This window comes from Saccopteryx bilineata, chromosome 8, assembly GCF_036850765.1.
Source record: "Saccopteryx bilineata isolate mSacBil1 chromosome 8, mSacBil1_pri_phased_curated, whole genome shotgun sequence".
NCBI classification, from domain to species: Eukaryota; Metazoa; Chordata; class Mammalia; order Chiroptera; family Emballonuridae; genus Saccopteryx; species Saccopteryx bilineata.
The window spans coordinates 25,701,266-25,724,758 of record NC_089497.1 but is presented as its reverse complement, the minus strand read 5'-3'; the positions used below and the strand labels follow the sequence as shown (position 1 = coordinate 25,724,758).

General features: G+C 36.3%; 1 protein-coding gene and 1 pseudogene across 1 annotated transcript in view; one reads left to right on the top strand and one right to left on the bottom strand.

Annotated features, from left to right (window-relative positions):
* The window catches only part of EPHA6 (EPH receptor A6), a 903,626-nt gene that overhangs the window by 857,610 nt on the left and 22,523 nt on the right, over window positions 1–23,493 (bottom strand). The gene's annotated exons all lie outside the window — the stretch shown is intronic.
* Window positions 16,184–16,930, top strand: LOC136312109 (proteasome subunit alpha type-3 pseudogene; annotated as a pseudogene).

Sequence of the window (23,493 nt, the reverse complement as noted above, 5' to 3'; positions counted from 1 at the left end):
GCGACGGGGGCCGGATAAATGGCCTCAGGGGGCCACATGTGGCCCGCGGGCTGTAGTTTGGGGACCCCTGCTCTACAGAGTGTTACTCTGGAACGAAGTGTAATCTACACACCACTTCTGACTGGAACTGGTTAGACAGAACTAGCCACAGGGCTTCACCCAACCCAAAGGTGGCTAGGAACGCAATTCTACTACATGCTTTGAAAACAGCAGAAACTACTGTACAAATGACATTAATTTACCATATTTTTGTTTTTACTTTTATAACTCTAATAGATTTCCTTGAAACTTTGAAACAAAATGTAATAATTTTTTTAATTCAGTATTTTTTTTACTTAATTTCTACAGAGAGGCCAAATAAAACTAATACAAATCTTCCTTTCTTCTTTTTTTTTTTTTTTTGTGGCAGAGACAGAGAGAGGGACAAATAGGGACAGACAGGAAGGGAGAGAGATGAGAAATATCAATTCTTTGTTGCGGTTTCTTTTAGTTGTTCATTGATTGCTTTCTCATATGTGCCTTGACCATGGGGCTACAGCAGACCGAGTGACCCCTTGCTCGAGCCAGCAACCTTGGGTCCAAGCTGGTGAGCTTTGCTCAAACCAGATGAGCCCACGCTCAAGCTGGCGACCTTGGGGTCTCAAACCTGGGTCCTCCACATCCCAGTCCAACGCTCTATCCACTGCGCCAGGCCTGGTGAGGCACCTCCTTTCATCTTCTTGTTTTTTTTTTTTTTTGTATTTTTCTGAAGCTGGAAACGGGGAGAGACAGACAGACTCCCGCATGCGCCCGACCGGGATCCACCTGGCACGCCCACCAGGGGTGACGCTCTGCCCCTCCGGGGCATCGCTCTGCCGTAACCAGAGCCACTGTAGCGCCTGGGGCAGAGGCCAAGGAGCCATCCCCAGTGCCTGGACCATCTTTGCTCCAATGGAGCCTTGGCTGCGGGAAGGGAAGAGAGAGACAGAGAGGAAGGGGGGGGGTGGAGAAGCAGATGGGCGCTTCTCCTATGTGCCCCAGCCGGGAATCGAACCCGGGTCCCCCGCATGCCAGGCCAATGCTCTACCGCTGAGCCAACCGGCCAGGGCCTCCTTTCTTCTTTAAAGAGACACTTTAATGACTCAATTTTAACAGCTTCTGGTTTATAGCTCACCCCATGACACTATCCGGTAATCAGGGTTCATTATCTCCTTTATTTTGAATTGGTAGTTTTCCTACCCCTCTGAGTATTCCACTTTAACCCCTAAGAAAGGCTGAAGTCGAGTTAAAAAGAATAATTAAACTACTCTCCCATGAACAAGCAATTCATGCCCCATTAGTCCCTCTCCCACCATTTCTACTCCCCTTGTCTTACCCATAAATGACAGCCAATTCAAGTAGAAACAATAAAAAATACTGGTGGAGAATTAACATTCAAAAGGTAAAAATACGGTAAGATTTTATGTAAGTACTTATTTATTTGGAGGAGGCTTTCAACAAACAACCTTTTGCTTTTTTTCAGATAAATAATTGGAATTGCAATTTGGCCTCTTGTTTCATCATTTAGAACCAGAATGTGAACATTATAAAAATAAACCATTGAGAATTTTAGTGCAAATTTGATAAATTTCAAATATCAAAATATTAAAAGATTTTTATGCCATATCAATTAATGCATTTTAATTGGCCTATTAAAATATATTTGAGTTGTATAAAAATGATTTGATTTTGGATGGTGGGTATACAACATAATCAACAGTTTAAATGCTATAGGAACTTTTACCTGCAACCTATGTACTCTTATTGATCATTGTCAATCTGTTAAATTTAATTTTCTAAATTAAATTAAAATAAATAAAAAATGTCTTTATTCAAAGTTTTCACATTATATGCAAAATGATTAAATAAACTAATATTTATTAGTGCAGCCACCATGAAAAACAGTATGTAGTTACCACAAAAAATGGAACTACCTAATGAACATGTGATTCTACTACTGGGAATTTATCTAAAGAAACCCAAAATACTATTTCAAAAGAATATAAGCACTCCCATGTTCACTGCAGCATTACTTACAATAATCAAAATTATTTGGAAGCAGCCCAAGTGCCTATCAGTAGATAAGTGGACAAAAAAGCTGTGAAATATTTACACAATAAAATACGACTTGACCATAGAAAAGAAGGAAATGTTACACTTTCAACAGCCTGGATGGACCTGGAGAGCATTATGCTAAGTGAAATAAGCCAGTCAGGGAAAAAGGAGTACCATGACTTCACTCACATGTGGAATCTAATGAACAAAATAACAAGCAAAAAAGACTCACAGCTCTTAGGGGGACTGGGTGGAAGTGGAGTGATTGATCAAAAAAGAGAAAAATGGCCCTGGCCGGTTGGCTCAGCGGTGGAGCGTCGGCCTGGTGTGCAGGGGACTCAAGTTCGATTCCTGGCCACGGCACATAGGAGAAGTGCCCATTTGCTTCTCTGCTTCCACCCCCCTCCTTCCTCTCTGTCTCTCTCTTCCCCTCCCGCAGCCAAGGCTCCATTGGAGCAAAGATGGCCCAGGTGCTGGGGATGGCTCCTTGGGCTTTGCCCCAGGTGCTAGAGTGGCTCTGGTCGTGGCAGAGCGATGCCCCGGAGGGGCAGAGCATCGCCCCCTGGTGGGCAGAGCATTGCCCCTGGTAAGTGTGCCGGGTGGATCCCTGTCGGGCGCATGCGGGAGTCTGTCTGACTGTCTCTCCCCGTTTCCAGCTTCAGAAAGATGAGAAAAAAAAGAGAGAGAGAGAGAGAGAGAGAGAGAGAGAGAGAGAGAAAAGCCCTGGCCAGTTGGCTCAGTGCTACAGCGTAGAAGTCCCGGGTTCGATTCCCAGTAAGAGCACACAGGAGAAGCACCCATCTGCTTCTCCACCCCTCCCCCTCTCCTTTCTCTCTATCTCTCTCTTCCCCTCCTGCAGCCAAGGCTCCACTGGAGCAATGTTGGCCCAGGTGCTGAGGATGGCTCCATGGCCTCCACCTCAGGTGCTAGAATGGCTCCATCTGCAATGGAGCAATGCCCCAGAAGTGCAGGGCATCACCCCCTAGTGCACTTGCTGTGTGGATCCCGGTCAGGTGCATGCAGGAGTCTGTCTGACTGCCTCCCTGCTTTTCACTTCAAAAAAATACAAAAGAAAAGAGAGAGAGAGAGAGAGAGAGAGAAAGCACAAACATGGACAATATTGTAGAGACTACTGGGGGGGGGGAGGCAGAGGTGAGCAGTGGAAGAGGGGTTGGGGGGATAACGTGATAAACAGGACCTTGATTTGGAGAAGTGAACACACAATACAGTGTACAGATGATGTATTGTAGAATTGTGCACCTGAAACCTGTATAATTTTGTTAAAACAGTGTCTCACTAATAAATGCAAAGAGGAGGAAAAAATAAAACAAAATCAATTATAAAAGGTATAAAAATAGTGTATCATAGTGAAAACAGCATAAAAGTAAAATATTATTGCAACATACTGACCTGAAACACACTTCAGGATCACCTCATTTTTCAATTTCTCCTCTATCTGTACTGTCTTCTGCCCTCTCCCCGCCCCCATCCAAAAGACAAGTCCTAAATTAGTTGCTCTTTCAAAGAAATGTCAAGCTCTTTCTTTTCTCTGTGTCTTGAAATGGTCTCTTCAATCTTTTGGCAAAGACATTCGCTACTGACTTTCCCACATCATAAACAATGTTAATCAAGATTCTGTACATAAAAATGGACACATAACTGAGTGGAACAGAATATTGAACATACAAATAAACCCATGCATATAGAGTAAACTGATGTTTGACTATGATGTCAAGAATACACAATGGAGAAAACAGTCTCATCAGTACATGGCACTGGAAAATCTGCATATCCCCATTCAAAAGAATGAAACTGTAAACTTACCTTACACTACACACAAAAATAATCAACTTGAAGATTAAACACTTACATGTAAGACCTAAAACCTTAAAACTCTTAGAAGAAATCATATTGGTCTTGGTAATGATTTTTTTTGGATATGATACCTAAAGTACTTGCAACAGAAGCAAAAATAAACAAGTGAAAATAACATCAATCTAAAAAGCTTTGCACAGCAAAGGACACCATCAACAAAATGAAAGGCAACCTGTGAAATGGAAGGAATTATTTGCAAACCACTTATCCAACACAGGCTTAATATCCACTTTCAACTCAACAGGAAAAATAATCAAATAATCCAATTAAAAAAATAGGCAAAGGATCTGAATAGACCTTTTCCCAAAACTATACAAATGGCGAGCAGGCATATCAAAAGATACTCAACATCACTAATCCATTACTAAATGCAAATCAAAAGAACAATGATATTACTTTAGACACGTTAGAATAGCTGATATAAAAAAATCAAAGGATAAATATTGGTAAGGATGTGAAGAAAAGGCAATTTTTGTATACTATTGGATGGGAATGTAAATTGGTACAGACATTATGGAAAACAGTATGGAGGTTCATCAAAAAATTAAAAACAGAACAACCATATGATTCAGTAATCCCAATGTGGGTATATATTTCAAGGCAATAAAATTACTCTCTCAAAGAGATATTGGTACTCCCTTGGTTATGCAGCATTACTCACGGTAGCCTAGATATGAAAACAAACAAAATGTCCATCAACGAATAAATGGATAAAGAAGATGCTGGTTTGTTTATACACAATGGAAGAAAATCCTTTCATTTGCAATAACATGGATGAACACGGGAGGTATTATGCTAAGTGCAATAAGCCAGACTAAGGCAAATATTGCCTGTTCTCACTTTTATGTGTGTATGTATGTGTGTTTGTGGGGGTGAAGCTGAACTCATAGTAAAAAGAGATAAGAATTGTGGTTACCAAAGCATGGAGCAAAGTGGGAACTTGGAAGGTGGAAGGAAGGAAGGAAGGAAGGAAGAAAGGAAGGAAGAAAGGAAGGAAGGAAGGAAGGAAGGGAGGGAGGGAGGGAGGGAGGGAGGGAGGGAGGGAGGGAAGGAGGGAGGGAAGGAAGGAAGGAAGGAAGGAAGGAAGGAAGGAAGGAAGGAAGGAAGGAAGGAAGGAAGGAAGGAAGGAAGGAAGAAGCGATATTTCTCCATTTTGTGTTTAGGAAATATGAGCTTCTTAGAGAAGCTATTTCCATCTGTCTCTAGAATTTGAGAATGCAGGGCACACTTCTATTTAATGATTAATAGCCATTATAAAAAGTCACTGTTATCTCCTGATATTTGTATCCATGAATTCCTCTTGCTCATTCTAGATGCCCTCACACATTGCTGTTTTCTTTTTATGTTCTTGTCCTGTGTGGTTTCACATAAATTACTTTACCTCTCTGAATCTGTTTCCTCATTTATTAAAAAACAAAAAAGCAGGCACAATAACAGTACCTACCCCACCCTTAATTGATAAAATGTAAGCGTGTATAACCTATGCAGAACAGTAGACTTCCTCTCCCCTTTTGCCTTATTTCAATTTGATAACTCAGGAATAGAGCATCTATCTTGGCAGCACAGACCAAAGCACACTGTCGTTCACCGCAGCTGGGCTGAAGTTTGCACAGGTATATTCACAATGATACTTAAACACAACTGGATCACCTGCCCTTCCCCCTCCCATTATTTTTCTCTTTCATGACTTGAGAGGAAGGTAGGATGATTCATCATTTTAATGGGAAGGAGGATGGTTTATCTTTTTAATGTAAATATGAATCACAGTTTCTGGAATTCAATTAATGTTTGCTCAGTAAATGTGAAATGAATGATTAAATGACTTGATCAACAATGTTTAAAGGTATTCCAGTATTGTTGAGAAACGGTAATGAAATAATACAATTATGCAGCATTTAGCAATTTTCAAAACATTTTGACAAGCAATATTCTATTGCAACAATCCTGTAAAATAGTAACTTCAATGGCTATCAGCACTTTGCCAAGGAGAAAACTGTTGCTCAAAAAGATTAAACACATGCCAAAGGCCAAGAAAAGACCATTATCTGCCAGCCAACCTAATTAGTCTGTGCGATGCCTGTGGAAAAAGGATTGGCTTCTTTATGTGTTTTCCCATAATTTCAATAAATTAGAAATTTTTTGATTAAATATGACCTGCCTAAATAGTTTTGCTAGATTGTGAACCAAGAACTATTATAACTAGAACCAGGATGAGAAAAATGATTTTCTAATTTAAGAGAATGAGAAAGGAAATATATATATGACTCCGCTGTTTATGGAAAAATCAGAGACTAAAAGTATTAGTTAAGTGCTGCATAGCTCACAGAGTGAAAAGGTTGTTTTGTTTTGTTTTAAATTATACAATCTCTAGATATTTCAAAGTTTCTTCCTACAGAATTACTTCCATCATACAGAACATGAGACAGATTTTACATAGCAGTGTGAGAAATAATCAGCATTAAAATTTATTTCCTCTAAATATATTATATAGTGAAATTCTTGGCAATATTTTTGTATAATTTTCAGTCCTGGAGTTGTTTATTTCCATTTAGAAATAACAAGATTTACCCTGTAATACTTGTTAAGAAAATCATTAAAAATCAATTTTGTATGTTATAGCTTCAGTGTGCTGTAAAGGTTCTAGTATTCATTTTGCCAACAACTGCTAAGTGACTGTGGACAAGTCATTTAGTATTTTTTTGGTTTCATATCATTCAAATAAAAATTACAGTTTTGTTAGTAACCTCTGGTTTTCCATCTACCTCTAATTGCTATTTTGTAAACCAATTACCAAATAATTATTTCAAATACAAATATAATAATATAAAGAAACTGTAGCAATACATTAAGAAATCAAAACATCAGTTATTGAATCTTTCCCTGATTAAAATATCAAGTTTGTTTTTGATATTTTTAAAAAACATAGCACTTGAAAGTAAATAACATTTTATCTATATTTTTATTAAAATTTAAAAATTAAATAAGATTTTGATTCAAGAGAAAACATTTGTAATAAAAATATGAACATTTTTTTCTAATTGGTACTTTTATATTATTGAGAATTAAACAAATAACCAAAATAATATATATGTAAATCATATATTTGGGTATATAGAGACAAAAGTATATTAGAATACTTGAATAAAGGTAGTTTATCCTTGGATCTATGTAAGGTCAACACATAATTTGTGACAGGTGAATTACTCTGCCTTCAATTTGTCTCTTAATTTTGTTGTCTTTCTCTTTATTTTGTCAGCTTTATTGAGGTATAACAGACAAATAACAATGTAATATATGTAAATTGTACATGCTGATGATTTGATGTATATATATATATACACACTGTGAAATAATTCCTCCCATCTAGGCAATCAACATACCTATCACTTCACATATTTATCTTTTGTTGTGTTTGTGTGAGAAAGAACACCTAAGTTCTACTCCCTTGGTAAAATTCACTTATACAATTCCATACTATCTACTATAGTAACCACAATATTAATTAAATCTTCATACTTAATTCAACTTATAGCAGAAAATGTGTGCCCTTTTATCAGCCTCTTCCTATTTCCTGCAACCCACATCCACACATGGCAACCACTGTTCTTTCTTCTTTTCTTCAGTTTTTTAAAAATTATTTTTAAAATTTATTAACATGTATTCAATGTCCCACTTAATATAACACCCTCACCCCCCCAACAATGTGCTCCCCTTTATACCCACTTTGCCCCCCACCCATTGAATCTCCCCCCTTCCCTCTGGGCTTTGCTGTCCTCTTATCTGTATCTATATGTTATGTATATATAATTTCACTAATCCCTTCACTTTCTCTGATCCCATTCCCTCATCCCTCTTTCCTCTGACAGCTGTCCCTCTGCTCCTATCTATTCTATTCTGTCGCCTCTGCCTCTATTCCATTCCTCAGTTCACTGTTTATTAGATTCCCCTTATGACTGAAATCACATGATATTCTTCTTTCTCTGCCTGGCTTATTTCACTTCGCATAATAATCTTCAGGTCCATCCATGCCGCCACAAAAGGTAAAATCTCCTTTTTTTTTTTTTTTTCCTGAAGTTGGAAACGGGGAGGCACTCAGACAGACTCCCGCATGTGCCCGACCGGGATCCACCCGGCACTCCCACCAGGAGGTGATGCTCTGCCCATCTGGAGTGTCGCTCTGTTGTGACCAGAGCCATTCTAGCACCTGAGGCAGAGGCCATAGAGCCATCCTCAGCGCCCGGGCCAACTTTGCTCCAATGGAGCCTTAGCTGTGGGAGGGAAAGAGAGAGACAGAGAGGAAGGAGAAGGGGAGGGGAGGAGAAGCAGATGGGCTCTTCTCTTGTGTGCCTTGGCTGGGAATCAAACCCGGGACTCCTACACGCCAGGCCGACGCTCTACCACTGAGCCATCCGGCCAGGGCAAAATCTCCTTTTTTTCACGACCACATAGTATTCCATTATGTATATGTACCACAGCTTTTATATCCACTTGTCCACTGATAGATACTTGGGCTGTTTCCAGATCTTGGCTATTGTAAACAATGCTGCAATAAATAGGGGATGCATATCTTCCTTTTAATTAGTGTTTTTGGATTCTTAGGGTATATTCCTAAAAGTGGGACAACTGGTTCAAAAGGCAGTTCCGTTTTTATTTTCTTGAAGAAACTCCACACTTTTTCCACAGTGGCTGCACCAGTCTGAATTCCACCAGCAGTACAGGAGGGTTACCTTATCTCCACATCCTCGCCAGCACTTATTCTGTTATTTTGTTAATGAGTGCCATTCTGGCTGGTGTGAGGTTGTATCTCATCGTGGTTTTAATTTGCATTTCTCTAATGATTAGTGATGTTGAACATTTTTTCAACTGTCTATTGGCCATCTGTATGTCCTCTTTGGAGAAGCATCTATTGAGTTCCTTTGCCTTCTTTTTAAGTGGATTGTTTACCTTCCAGGTGTTGAGTTTAGAAATTCTTTATAAATGTTGGTTATTAAACCCTTATCAGAGTTATTGGTGAATATGTTCTCCCATTGTGTGGGCTGTCTTTTTATTTTGTTAATGGTGTCTTTTGCTGTGCAAAAACATTTTAGTTTGATATAGTCTCATTTATTTATTTCACTTGTTTGTGGAGATATATAAGCAAAATATTGCAATGAAATATACCAGAGAGTTTACTGCCTATGTTTTCTTCCAAGAGTTTTAGTTTCATGACTTACATTTAAGTCTTTTATCCATTTTGAGCTTGTTTTGTGAATGGCATAAGTTGGTGATCTAGTTTCTTTCTTTTTTTTTCTTTTGCTTGTACCTGGCCAATTTTTCCTACACCATTTGTTAAAAAGACTGTCTTTACTTCATTGTATACTCTTGCCTCCTTTATCAAATATCAATTGATCATAAAGGCATCAGTTTAATTTTGGGTTCTCTGTTCTGTTCCATTGATCTGTATACCTGTTCTTATGCCAATATCAAGCTGCATTAATTACAATGGTCTTGTAGTATAACTTGATATCAGGAAGTGTGATACCTCCCACTTTGTTTTTCATTTTCAAGACTGCTGAGGCTATTTGGGTTCTTTTTTGGGTCCAGATAAATGTTTGCAATATTTTCTCTAGATCTGTGAAGTATGCCATTGGTATTTTAATAGGAATTGTATTGAATCTATAGATGGCTTTGGGTGGTATAGACATTTTAATGATGTGAATTCTTTCTATCCATTAACACGGTATATGCTTCCACTTGTTTGAATCCTCCTCGATTTCTTTTTTCAATGTCTTATAATTTTCTAAGTACAAGTCTTTACCTCCTTGGTTAAATTTATTCCTAAGTATTTTATTTTTTGTTGTTGTTGCAATAGTAAATGGGATTGTTTCCTTAATTTCTCTGACTCTTTATTGTTGGTGTATAAAAATTCCACTGATTTCTGAATATTTTATATCCTGCCACCTTGCTGAATTCATTTATCAGTTCTACTAGTTTTCGACTGAGGCTTTTGGGTTTTCTATGTACAGTATCTTTTTTTTTTTTTTAATTCACTGAGAGGAGGAGAGGCAGAGAGACATGCATGCATCATTCACATGCACCCAAACTAGGATCCACACAGCAAGCCCACTACAGGGCAATGCTCTGACCATCTGGGGCATTGCTCCATTGCTCAGCAACTGAGCCCTTCTTAGCACCCAAGGTAGAGGCCATGGAGCCATCCTAAGAGCCTGGGGCCAAGTTGCTCCAATTGAACCATGGCTGCAGAAGGGGAAGAGAGAGAGAGAGAGAGAGAGAGAGAGAGAGAGAGAGAGAGAAGGGAGGGATGGATGGATGAAGAAGCAGATGGGCACTTCTTCTGTGCGCCCTGACTGGGAAACAAACCTGGATCATCCACACGTTGAGCTGATGCTCTACCACCAAGCCAACCAGCCAGGACCTATGTACAGTATCTTGTCATCAGCAAATAATGACAGTTTTACTTCTTTTCTAATTTGTGGCAACCACTTTTCTTCATTTTGTTTCTAGGAGTTTGACTTTATTTTTTTAATTCCATATATAAGTGACACAATGCAGTATTATTCTCTTTCTTTGTCTGGCTTATTTCATTTAGCATAATGCCCTCAAGGTATATACATATTGTTTTAAACAACAGTATTTCCTTCTTTCTCAAGGCTGAACAATATTCCATTTTGTGTATGTCTGTGTGTATGTTGTTTTAAACAACAGTATTTCCTTCTTTCTCAAGGCTGAACAATATTCCATTTTGTGTATGTCTGTGTGTATGTTGTTTTAAACAACAGTATTTCCTTCTTTCTCAAGGCTGAACAATATTCCATTTTGTGTATGTCTGTGTGTATGTGTCTATTTCACATTTTCTTCATCTACTCATCTGCTATAAACACTTAGGTTGTTTTAAATTATTGGCTATTATAAATAATAATGCAATGTACAGTGGAATACAGATACCTCTTTGATATCTTGTTTTCTTTTCTTTTGTGTGTGTATATATATACACACACACACACACACATACACTCACACACACACACAGAAGTGGGATTGCTGGATCATTAGTTGTTCTATATTTAATTTTTGGAGGAACTTCCATACTGTTTTCTATAGTGGCTTCACCAATATATATTTCTACAAAAAGTGAACAAGAGTTCCCGTTCTCCACATCCTTGCCAATACTTATCTCTTGTCTTTTTTTAAATTATTTTTTAATTTTTCTGAAGTTGGAAACGGGGGGGGCAGTCAGACAGACTCCCGCATGAGCCCAGCCAGGATCCACCCGGCATGCCCACCAGGGGGCAATGCTCTGCCCATCGGGGGCACTGCTCTGTTACAACCAGAGCCATTCTAGCACCTGAAGCAGAGGCCATGGAGCCATCCTCAGCGCCAAGGCCAACTTTGCTCCAATAGAGCCTTGGCTGCGAGAGGGGAAGAGAGAGACAGAGAGGAAGGAGAAGGAGAGGGGTGAAGAAGTAGATGGGTGCCTCTCCTGTGTGCCCTGGCCGGGAATCAAACCTGGGACTCCTGCACACCAGGCCGATGCTCTACCACTGAGCCAACCAGCCAGGGCCTCTTGTCTTTTTTATTGTAGCAATTCTAACAGGTATAAGATGATAGCTCATTGTGGCTTTCATTTGCATTATCCTGATAATTAATGATTTAGAGCATCTTTTCATATATCTGTTGGCTATTTGTACACCTTCTTTGAAGATAATGATTTTTCAGTTTTTCTGCCTATTTATAAATTGGCTTGGGTGTTGTGTATTTTTTTTTTTTGCTATTGAGTACTGCGAGTATGTTAGATATTTTGAATATTAACCCCTTATCAGATATATGATTTGAAAATATTTTTCATATTTTATTGTCTGATTTTCATGCAGAAGGTTTTTAGTATAATTTAGTCCCACTTGATTATATTTGCTTTTGTTTCCTTTGCTTTTGGAACAAATCAAAATATTTGATGTCAAGACTAATGTTAAGAAGCTTATCTCTTTTACTTTGTTCTAGGAGTTTTATGGTCACATGTTATATTTAAGCAATTTATTTTGAGTTCATTTCATTAATAATATGTAAAATAGGGTTCTACTTTCATTCTTTTTCATGCAGTTGTCCAATTTTCTCCTCATTTATTGAATTATACTTTCCCCATTGTATATTTTTTTCTCCTTTGTTGTAAATTCAATGAACACCTATGAATGAGTTTATTTCTGGGCTCTTGATTCTGTTCCATTAAACCATGTTTCTGTTTTTATGCCAATACTATATTTGTCTGATTAACATAGCTTCAAATATAGTTTGAAATAAAAAAGTGTGATGTCTCCACATTTGTTCTATGTGCTCGTTTGTTTTGGCTAGTCAGGAGCTTTTGTGGTTCCATACTAATTTTCAAATTTTTTTTCTATTTCTGTAAATAATGCCAATAGAATTTTGGTAGAAATTCAATTGAATCTGTGGATTTCTTTGAGTAGTACAGAAATTTTAACAATATTAATTCTTTCAATCCATGTGTATTAAATATCCTTCCATTTTTTTGTGTGTCTTCTCTAATTTCTTTCATTAATGTGTTATAGCATTTAGTATGTACAATAGATCTTTCAGCTCCTTGGTTTATTCCTAGTTATTTTATTCTTTCAATGCAATTTTAAATGGGGTTGATTTCTCAATTTCTCTATCCAATCGCTCACTATTAATGTACAGAAGCAAAACTGATATTTACATATGGATTTTTGTACCCTACAACTACTGTGCTCATTTATTAGTTCTAAAAATTTATTTTTTGGTGAAGTATTCAGGGTTTTCTATACATAACATCATATCATCTGCAAATATTGACAATTTTACTTCTTTATTTCCAATTTGGATACCTTTTATTATTTTTTCTTGCTTAATTGCTTTAGCTAGCGCTTTCAGTACTACAGTGAATAAAAGCTGAAAGAGCAATCATTCTAGTCTTATTTCTAATTTCAGAATAAATGTTTTCAGCTTTTCTCCAGTGAGTATGATGTTATCTGTGGATTTATATGTCATATGTTATGTGTCATATATGGCCTTCTATTTCCAGTTTGTTTAGAGTTTTTTTTATCATGAATGCATGCTGAATCTTATCAAATTGTTTTTCTGCATTTTGATCATATGATTTTTATCCTTCACTTTGGTAATGTGACATGTCACACTGATTGATTTCTGGATGTTGAACCATCCTTGTATCCTAGATAAATTCCATTTGATCACAGTGTATGATCCTTTTAATAAATTATTAAATTTCTCTTGCTAATACTTTGTTGAGCGTATCTATAGCTATGTTCATCGCAGACATTAGCCTGTAATTTTTTTTTCATAGTATCCCTGTCTGGTTTTGGTATCAGGGTAATGCTGGCCTCATAAAATGTGTTTGGAAGTGTCCCTTCCTCTTTAATTTAATAAAAACAATCTTATCTTGAACTTTTCTTTGCTGATTTGTTCAGATTTCCTATTCCTGATTCAGTCTTGGTTATTATTGTGTTGTTTATATGAGGTATTTTATAATTTTCTGTTATTGATTTCTAGTTTAATTCCATTATGGTTTAAATAGACATTGTATAATTTATATTCTTTTAAATGCATTAAAGTCTGTTTTATGGTCTAAAATTTGGTCTATCTTGGTGGCTGTTCCATATTAGCTTGAGAAGAAAGCATATAGTGCTTAGTTAAATAAACTACTTTATCAAAGTCAATTATATCCAGTTGATTGATGGTGTTATTGAGTTCAACTATATCCTAACTGATTTGCTGCTTACAGAATTTGTCCATTTCTAATAAAGAGGTGTTGAAGTCTCAAACTATGGAAGTGTATTCATCTATTTCTCCTGGATGTTCCATCAGTTTTTATTGTACAAAGTTTGCTCTGTTAGGCACATGCATGTTAATAAATGTTAGGTACTGCATATAAGATAATGGTGGGAGTGTGTGAAAGCTACACTGACCTCCTCTCAGGAACAAACTGGAATTACAACTAAATTATAAAACAATCATCCTGAATAACCAACTGAAGATTAGCTGAAAAGAAGTCTGATAACCAGGGATTTACAAAATAAGCCACATCAACATTGTTAAGAAAAGCAGAGATACAATAAAGGGCTGGTCCTACTCTGATGGGTGGGAGTTGAGATTCTGAAAAAATATCTGAGCTGCAAAGTTTTCCCCAGAGAAACATGGGGTCTTAACTCCATGCCAGGCTCCACAGTCCAAAGTACCAGAGCTAGGAAGAGGTATCCACATAAAATCTGGTTGTGAAATTTATCTGCCAGAGGGAGACTGGAATTTTCAAAGACACAGATAACAATTAAAGGGCCAATAAACAAAACTTTGTTCACAGCCACTCATCTGAACTCTGGTGGAGAAAAGGCAGAGTGAACTAGTGTTGTGTGAGGGGAGTCTGGGGTTTATGGCTCTGGGGAGAAAGCTGAAGGGATAGCTGCCAGATTCTCTGTGCTGAGTCATATTCCCACATTGCAGATGCCATCTTTCTTGGGTGGAGCACTCTCCTCCTCATGGCACCAACATGGGAAAAAGCAATAGCTGCACCCTCTAGACTCCTTCTCTCTGAACCTGGTGGATCTTAGACCCTGCTGAGTGGCACAACCAAGGCTCTTTCAGTGTCTGAGCCTAACAGACAGACAGCAGACAGAGGCAGAAAAGGAGGATTTCAGGGGGCCTTGGAACTTATGAAGACCTGCCAGCTGCACTGACGCTGGTAAAAGCCAGCCTTGGTGCACATCTTGGCTCTTTCTGAACGCACCCAAGCCTAGCAAAGGCCTAGCTCCAAACAAGTTGCCAAGGACCATTCACAGGTAATGTTTTACACTAGCTTGTACCCGAGTCCCTCTCAAGAGACACAGAACCAACACACCCACTGGCCAGCTCAGACAACATAAAAGCAGGATCCAATTAGCCTTTCAAGCAGCATATCTAGAGGAAGATCTCAAGCACCAAACACTGAGATTTTGCTGAGGCAAATTCCTCTTCATGTAGTCAGCACCTCTACGCAGCTTGCATGCTGTGGTTAGGGTTGAGCCTTAAAGTTAGCCAGCCTGAGAATTAATCCCACACACAAATGGGTCCATAGCAATCAATACTCAATTATAATATGAGGGCTCACATAACCAACACAAAGGACATTCCCAGAGTACACAAATTCATGTGATCAGAAGATCAAGCTATTTTTAGTGAGAGAGGAGGCTGACCCACTCGAACCAACCAAGCTATCCTCAGTACCCGGGGGTGGGTGCTTAAGCCAACTGAGCCACTGGCTGTGGGAGGGGAAGAATAAAACAAAGGGAAGAGGGAGAGGGACAGAAGCAGATGGTCGCTTCTCCTGTGTGCTCTGACTGGGTACTAAACCTGGAACAGCTATATGGCGGGCTGACTATCTATTGAGCTGGCTGGCCAGGACCTCACCACTCTTATTCAACATGATACTAGAAGTCCTAGCCACAGCAATCAGATCAGAAGAAATAAAAAGCATCAAAATTGGAAAAGAAGTAAAACTGTCATTATTTGCAGATGACATAGTACTGTACAGAGTAGCCTAATGATTACACACACACACACACACACACACTACTATTAGAATTCAGTAAAATAGTGTGATACAAAGGGAATATTTAGAAATGAGTTGCATTTTTATCTACCAAGAATGAACTATAAGATGAAAATCTAAGAAAACAATACCATTCACAATTGTTTAAAAAAGAATTAAAATACACATTAATAAATTTAACAAAGGATGTTAAAGACCTATATTCAGAAAATTATAAGACAGTGAAAAAAGAAACTACAGCTACAAATAAGTGGAATCATATACCATGTTCCTGGATGGAAAGAATTAAGATGACTAAAATGTCCATACTACCCAAAGTAATCTATGGATATAAAGCAATTCCTACCAAGGTATCAATGACATATTTCACAGAACTAGAATATTATAAAAATTTATATGGAACCACAACATACCCTGAATATCTGCAGCAATCTTGAAGAAAAACCAAGTTTGAGGCATGGTGATATCTGATATCAATCTATATCACAAGGCCATAGTAATCAACATAGTATGATACCTGCCCAAAACAAAACAAAAAACCCCAGACATATAGTTCAATAGAACAGAACAGAGAGCCCAGAAATAAAACTCCACCTTTATGATCAATTAATATTTGACAAAGGAGGTATAAACAATGAGATGTCACTTTCCACTGATTATACCAGGATGAGCTCAATCGACACTCGGTATGACCTGTCAGCCTCTACATTCTTTCCTGATGGAAGAGTTTTTAAAGTGGAATATGCTATGGAAGCTGTGGAAAATAGTACCACAGCTACTGGCATCAAGTGAAAAGATGGAGTTGTCTTCAGGGTAGAAAAATTAGTCTTTTTTAAACTTTATGAAGAAGGTTCCAACAAATGACTTTTTGATGTTGATCAGCATGTTGGAATGGCAGTAGCAGGTTTGTTGGAAGATGCTCAACTTTAGCAGATATTGTAAGAGGAGAAGCTTCTGACTTTAAATCTAACTTTGGCTATGACATTCCACAAAACATCTTGTAGACAGAGTGGCCATGTACACACAAGTATGCTGTTAGACTTTTTGGCTGCAGTTTCAAGTTAGGGTCTGACAATATGAATGGTAGTGTACAACTCGACATTATTGACCTTACGGATGTTTCATATGGTTATTGTGGCTGTGCTTTTGGCAAAGCCAGGGAATCTGCAAAGACATAAATAGAAAATTTTCAGGTGAAAGAAATGACCTGCCATGATGTTAAATAAGTTGCAAAAATAATTTACACAGTGTACGCTAAAATTAAGGATAAAGCTTTTAAACTGGAGCTCATTGAGGCTGGTGAAATAATTAAAGAAGACATAAAATTGTTCCAAAAGATGTAAGAGAAGAGGCAAAGAAATATACTAAAGGTCTTAGAAGGAAGAAGATGAATCAGATAATGATAATATGTAACATGTACTAAATTTATTTTTAATTTCTAGTATATTCCCCAGGTAACTATTTAGCCCCACGGATTATTACATACCCACTGACCAGTTTTCATTTTAAAAACCATACAGTGGAGTAAAGATAGTCTATTCAACAAATGGTGTTGGAAGAATTGTACAGATACATCCAAAAAAATGAAGCTATACCACCTTCTTGCCCCATACATAAGAGTAAAGTCAAAATGAATTGAAAACAGAAATATTAGACTTGATACCATAAAAATCCTAGAAAACAATCTTAGGCAGTAAAATCTAGGACATTTCTCATAGCAATATTTTTTCTAATATATCTCCACAGGTTAAATAAATAAATAAATACATGGAACCACTTCGAACTAAAAAGTTTTTGCACAGCAAAGAAAACCTTCGGTAAAATAAAAAGACATAGTGCTTAATGGAAGAACACATTCACCAATAAATCCGATAAGGGGTGAGGAGAAACAGTATATAAAAAAAATGAATATTGCCTGACGGGGCGGTGGTGTAGTGGATAGAGCGTCGAACTGGGATGCGGAGGACCCAGGTTCGAGACCCCGAGGTCACCAGCTTCAGCATGGGTTCACCTGATTTGAGCAAAGCTCACCAGCTTGGACCCAAGGTCGCTGGCTTGAGCAAGAGGTTACTCGTTCTGCTATAGCCCCACAGTCAAGGCACATATGAGAAAGCTATCAATGAACTACTAAAGTGCCGCAACAAAAAACTGATGATTGATGCTTCTCATCTCTCTGCATTCCTGTCTGTCTGTCCCTACCTATTCCTCTCTGACTCTCTGTCTCTGTAAAGAAATTTTTAAAAAAATAAGAATTTGAGCTCAATGAAACATGAACAATAAAGATAAAAAAATAATGGTTACAGGAATTACTGAGTCATTTACTCAGGGTGGGATAAGACATCCCACTGCAGGTAACCCTAATAACTATCCTTGCTGTAAAGTATGATCTGTCTGAAATTAATCTAGCTATTTATGTACTTTTGCTTAGTATTAGGATGATATATTTTTTTCCACTATTTTCTTCAGCTTTTAGTTAGTCCACTTAGATTAACATGCAATGTGATTATTGTTGTAAACAGATTAATATCTAACATTTTTGTTTTCTATTTATGCCCTTGTTTTTCATTACTATTTTTGCCCTTACTCATTTTCTGCCTTCCTTTGTGGTTTTCATTATGCTTTGATATCAATCTATTTTCTCTCTTTTAATAGCATATATTATTTTTTAAACTTTTTTTAGTGGTTCACCTTGAGTTTTAATATAAAACTACAACTAATGCAAATCTATTTTCAAATAAATTACCTGTATCTCTTTGTAAGTAGAGCAACTTATAATATAAAAAAAGTCGTATTTCCTCCTCTATTCCTTGTAATATTGCTGTCATTCATTTCATATAAGCATACATAACTATATGTAAAGGCCCTGACGGGTGTCTCAGGGGATAAAGTGTCCTCCTGGCACACAGAAGTCATGGATTCAATTCCTGATCAGGGCACATGAAGCAACCAATGAGTGCACAACTCAATGGAGCAACTAAGTGCAACAATGAGATGATGCTTCTTTCTCCCCCCACCCATCTCTCAATCAAAAAAGCAATGAAGAAAAAATAAATAAATATACAGAGAATAGATTGTCATCATTATTTATTTTTAGGTTGCCATCATTATTAAAAAAAATACCCGTTAGCTGTTAGATCATTTAAGTATAAGAAAAATAAGTTTTTATTTTACTTTCACATTCCTTCCTTGATGTTCTTCCTTACTATACATATATCCAAGTTTATGACATAGTTTTTTCCTTCTCTCTAAATAAATTCTTTTAAAATTTCTTGGAATCAGGTCTACTGCCAACATCCCCTCGTTTTTTGTTTGTGTGATAACATCTTTATTTCTCATTCACCTAGTAAGAAAATTTCACAAGGTACAAGATTCTAGGTTATTTTTCTCTCAATACTTTAAAATAGTCCATCCACTCTCTTCTTGCTTGTATGGTTTTGTGAAGAAGACAAATATATACTTGTTCTTTTTGATTTTCTACAGGTATGATATTTTCCATCTGGTTTCTTTAAGGGTTTTTTTTTTTCAATTTTTGTATTTGGAAACGTGTGTTTTTATTGTTACTGTTGTTATTGTTTGACATCATTTCCGCTTCATGTCCTTAAACTTCCTATGTTTGTTATTTGCTGTCTGACATTTGGGGAAAATTCTCAAAAATACATATTTCATCAAATATTTCTTCAGTTCTTTTCTCCTTATATTTCTGTCTCCAACCATAGAGTCAGCTGTATGTCCTCTGTCCACAGCATCTCCAACATTTGTTATTACCTGTATTCTTGATAACAGCCAATCTAGCAAGGGTGAGGTGGTATCTAACTGTAGTTTTTATTTGTATTTGTCTAACAGCAAATAAAAGATGGGAAGATGACTATTTTTTCCATGTATCTGTTAGCCATTTGTATGCCTTCTTGGGAGATCTGTTGTTCAGGTCCTTTCCGCATTTTTTAATTGGATTGCTGGCTTGTTTGTTGCTGAGCTTTCTGAATTCTTTATAGTTTTAGATATTAACCCCTTATCGGAGCTGTTGTCTGTTAATATCATCTCCCATTCGGTTGGCGACCTTTTTGTTTCATTGTCAGTTTTCTTTTGCTGTGCAGCAGCTTTTTAGTTTGATATAGACCCATTCATTTATTGTTGCCTTTACTTCCCTTACCTTTGGGGTGAAATTCACAAAATGTTATCTGCAGTCAAGGTCCATAAGTTCAGTACTTATGTTTTGGTCTATGTAATTTACTGTTTCAGAACTTATATTTAGGTCTTTGGTCTGTTTTGAATTAATTTTTATGCATGGGACAAGTAGTAGTCAAGTTTCATTCTTTTGCATGCGGCTTTCTAATTTGCCCAGCACCAATTATTGAAGGGAATTTATCTATTGTATTTTTGGCTATTTTGTTGAATATTACTTGTACATATATATGTGGTTTTATTTCTGGGCTCTTGATTCTGATTCCATTGGTCTGAGTGTCTCTGTTTCTGCCAACACCATGCTGTTTTGATTATCCTGGCTGTGTAGTATAATTTGAAGCCAGGTATTGTAATACCTTCAGCTTTATTCTTTTTTCTCAGGATTGTTTTGGTTATTCAGTGTTTTTTTATGGTTCCATACAAGTCTGGTGATTTTTGTTCTTTTTGAAAAATGACATCACGGTTTTAATGGAGATTGCATTAAATCTGTATATTGCTTTGGGTAATATCACCATTTTAACTATGTTGATTCTTCTGATTCATCAACATTGAATATTTTTTCAGTTCATTGTGTCTTTTCCAATTTCTTTCAATAATGCTTTGTAGTTTTCAGTATATAATTCCTTTGCACACTTTGTTAATTTATTCCTAGGTATTTTATATTTTTGTTGTTACAATAGCAAATGGAATTTTTTAAGTTCATTTTCTGAAGTTTCATTGTTGGTGTATGTAAAACTACACTTCTGTAAATTGATTTTATATCCTGTGACTTTACTGTATTTGTTTATTGTTTCTAATATTTTTTGATAGAGTTTTTGGGGTTTTATATATATATAGGATCACATTATCTTCAAAAGGTTCTATATTTACTTCTTCTTTCCCAATATGGATGCCTTTTTCTTCTTTCTGTCTCATTGCTCTAAGACTTCCATAATTATGTTGAATAAGAATGGAGAGAGTGGGCAGCCTTGTCTTGTTCCTGATTTTAGAGGGAAAACATTCAGTATTTTTATCATTTAGTATGATACTGGCTCATGGTTTGTCATATATGCCCTTTATTATGTTGAGGTACTTTCCTTTTATACCTATTTTATTGAATGTTTTAAACATAAAGGGATGTTGTATCTTAACAAATGCCATTTCTGTATCTATTGATAGGATGATGTGATTTTTGTCCTCTATTTTGTTGATGTAGTGTATTACATTGATCGATTTACATTATGTTGAACCATTCTTGTGGTCCTGGAGTGTTATTTCTTAATGTATTTTGTTTGATTTGCTAGTATTTTGTTTAGGATTTTTTGTATCTGTATTCATTAGAAATATTGGTCCACAGTTTCCTTTTTTGGAGTTGGCCTTGCCAGATTTTGATAACTGGTTTATGCTGGCTTCATAAAATGTGTTAGGGATTAATGTTCCTTCTATTTTTTGGAAGACTTTGAGAAGGATAGGCACCAAATATTCTTGGAATGTTCTGGAGAATTCACTAGTGTAGCCAAGTGCTCCTGGATTTTTATTTTTAGGGAGGATTTTGATAGCTTATTTTATTTTCCACCTGGTTATCAGTCTACTTAGGTTTTCCACTTCTTCGTGATTCAGTCTAAGAGAGATTGTATAGTTCTAGGAACTAATCCATTTCTTCTAGATTGTTTTATTTATTGGCATAGAATTTTTCATAGTATTCTAGTGTGATCCTTTATCTATGATGTCTGTAGTAATTTCTCCTTTTTCATTTCAGGTTGTTTATATGAGTCCTTTTTCTTTTTTTCTTAGTTGAGTCTAGCCAGTGGTTGTCAATTCTATTGATCTTTTCCAAGAACCAGCTCTTTGTTGTATACTTTTTTCTATAGTTTTTTTTTGTTGTTGTTGTTGTTCTCTTACTTCTAGTTCTGCTCCAATTTTTACTATTTCCTTTCTTCTGCTGACTTTTGGTTGCTTTTTTTTCCTAGTTCTTTCAGAGGTTTGTTAGGTTGTTTACATGGAGTCTCTCTTGTTTCCTAACATAGGTCTGTAAATATATAAATTTCCCTCTTACTATTGCTTTTGTTGCATCCAAGAAATTTTGATATTTTATTTTCATTTGTGTATATCTTTTGATCTATACTTTTCTCTTTTTTACCCAGTCATTATTTTTGTAGAATGTTGTTTAATTTCCACGTTTTGGTGGGTTTCTTGACTTCCTTTCTGTAGTTGAATTCTAATTTCAAAGTCTTATGTTCAAAAATATGATTAGTATAATTTTAACCTTTTTAAATTTGTTGAGGTTAGTTTTATGGCCCAACATATGGTCTATCCTTGAAAAAGTTCCATCATGCTGGAAAAGAAAATATTATCTGATGTTCTGGGATGAAATGTTCTATAAATGCCAATTGTGTCCATTTGGTCAAGTGTGTAATTTAAGGCCAATAATTCTTTAATGCTTTTCTGTTTGGATAAGCTAACTAAAGCCATCAATGGTGTGTTGAGTTTTCCAAGTATGATTGTGGTTATGTCTGTTTCCATTTTTAGATCTGTTAGTACATATCTTATATAGTATATATATTTTGGTGCTCCCTGATTCTGTGCATATATATAAAAAAGTGTTGTGTCTTCCTGATATAGTTTCCCCTTTATCACTATGAAATGTCCATCTTTGTCTCTTGTTGTTACCTTTGTTATCTTAAAGTCAGCACTGTCAGATATGAGTATGGCTACACCTGTTTTCCTTTGGGTATTATTTGCTTGTAGAATCATTTTCCAACCTCTCACTTTGAGTCTACATTTTCCTTGCACCTTAGATATATCTCCTAAAGGCAGCATATGGTTGGATTTTGTTTTTTGATACAATCTGCTACTCTATGCCTCTTTATTGGTGAGATCAATCCATTTACATTTAGGGTAATTATTGACACCTGAAATTTTCCTATAGCCATTTTATATTTTGTTTTCTGGTAGGTTTCTGTCTCCTTTGTTTTTTTTCTGTTTGTTTTGTGTGGTGGTAGTATTTAATAAATGTTATGCCATTTCAAAAGCAGAAATCTTGGTTTGATTTCAAAGTCTATAGATAACCTACAAGCTTGTGATCTTGAGCAAATTCCTCAAACTATCTAGACTGTTTCTTCATGTTAAACTAGAATAAATAAAATGAGTTACTTCCCAGTTCAGGTGTAAGGACTAAATTAAATAACGCACCAAAGTCCTTATATATAATATCGCAATTAATGTTATTATATTATTGTGGTGGTTGTTGTGTGGCCACCTTTCTCTGCATATATTCCATCTCTAAATCCTCTAAACTAGATAGGTGTTATTTTTTTCTATTTTATAGATGATTAAAGCAAGACCAATATATTAAGTTATTTTCTCAAAAACTCATTCTTAATAAAGCATATAACTGGGATTCAGTCTATGGCTTATTTGATTATGCAGCTCTAAACAGGTAAAAATTAAAGACATATAAGTAGATAGACATAAGCCCTTTACTGGACAAACTTTTATAGTATGCTATCTCTGCCTTATAAACTACCATGTCCTCTATTGAATCCAAGCATAAACTCCCCTTAGGCTTTAATCACTTGTTAGAGTCAAAAGAAAAAAGTAATTCAGCACAGTTAGGCTTTTACCTCTCTATTCTTAGAAATTCAGAACTCTGACATTTTGAGCTTTTAATTATTGCTTTTACTATCTCAAAACTGATATATCAATATACCTTCTAAGGACTTTCTACCTACTTCTCTCTCATTTTATCATTTTTGCACTTATTTGTGAAAAAAAATACCTAAGTTATATGTGACTCTTCCTTTATTCCACAGTTG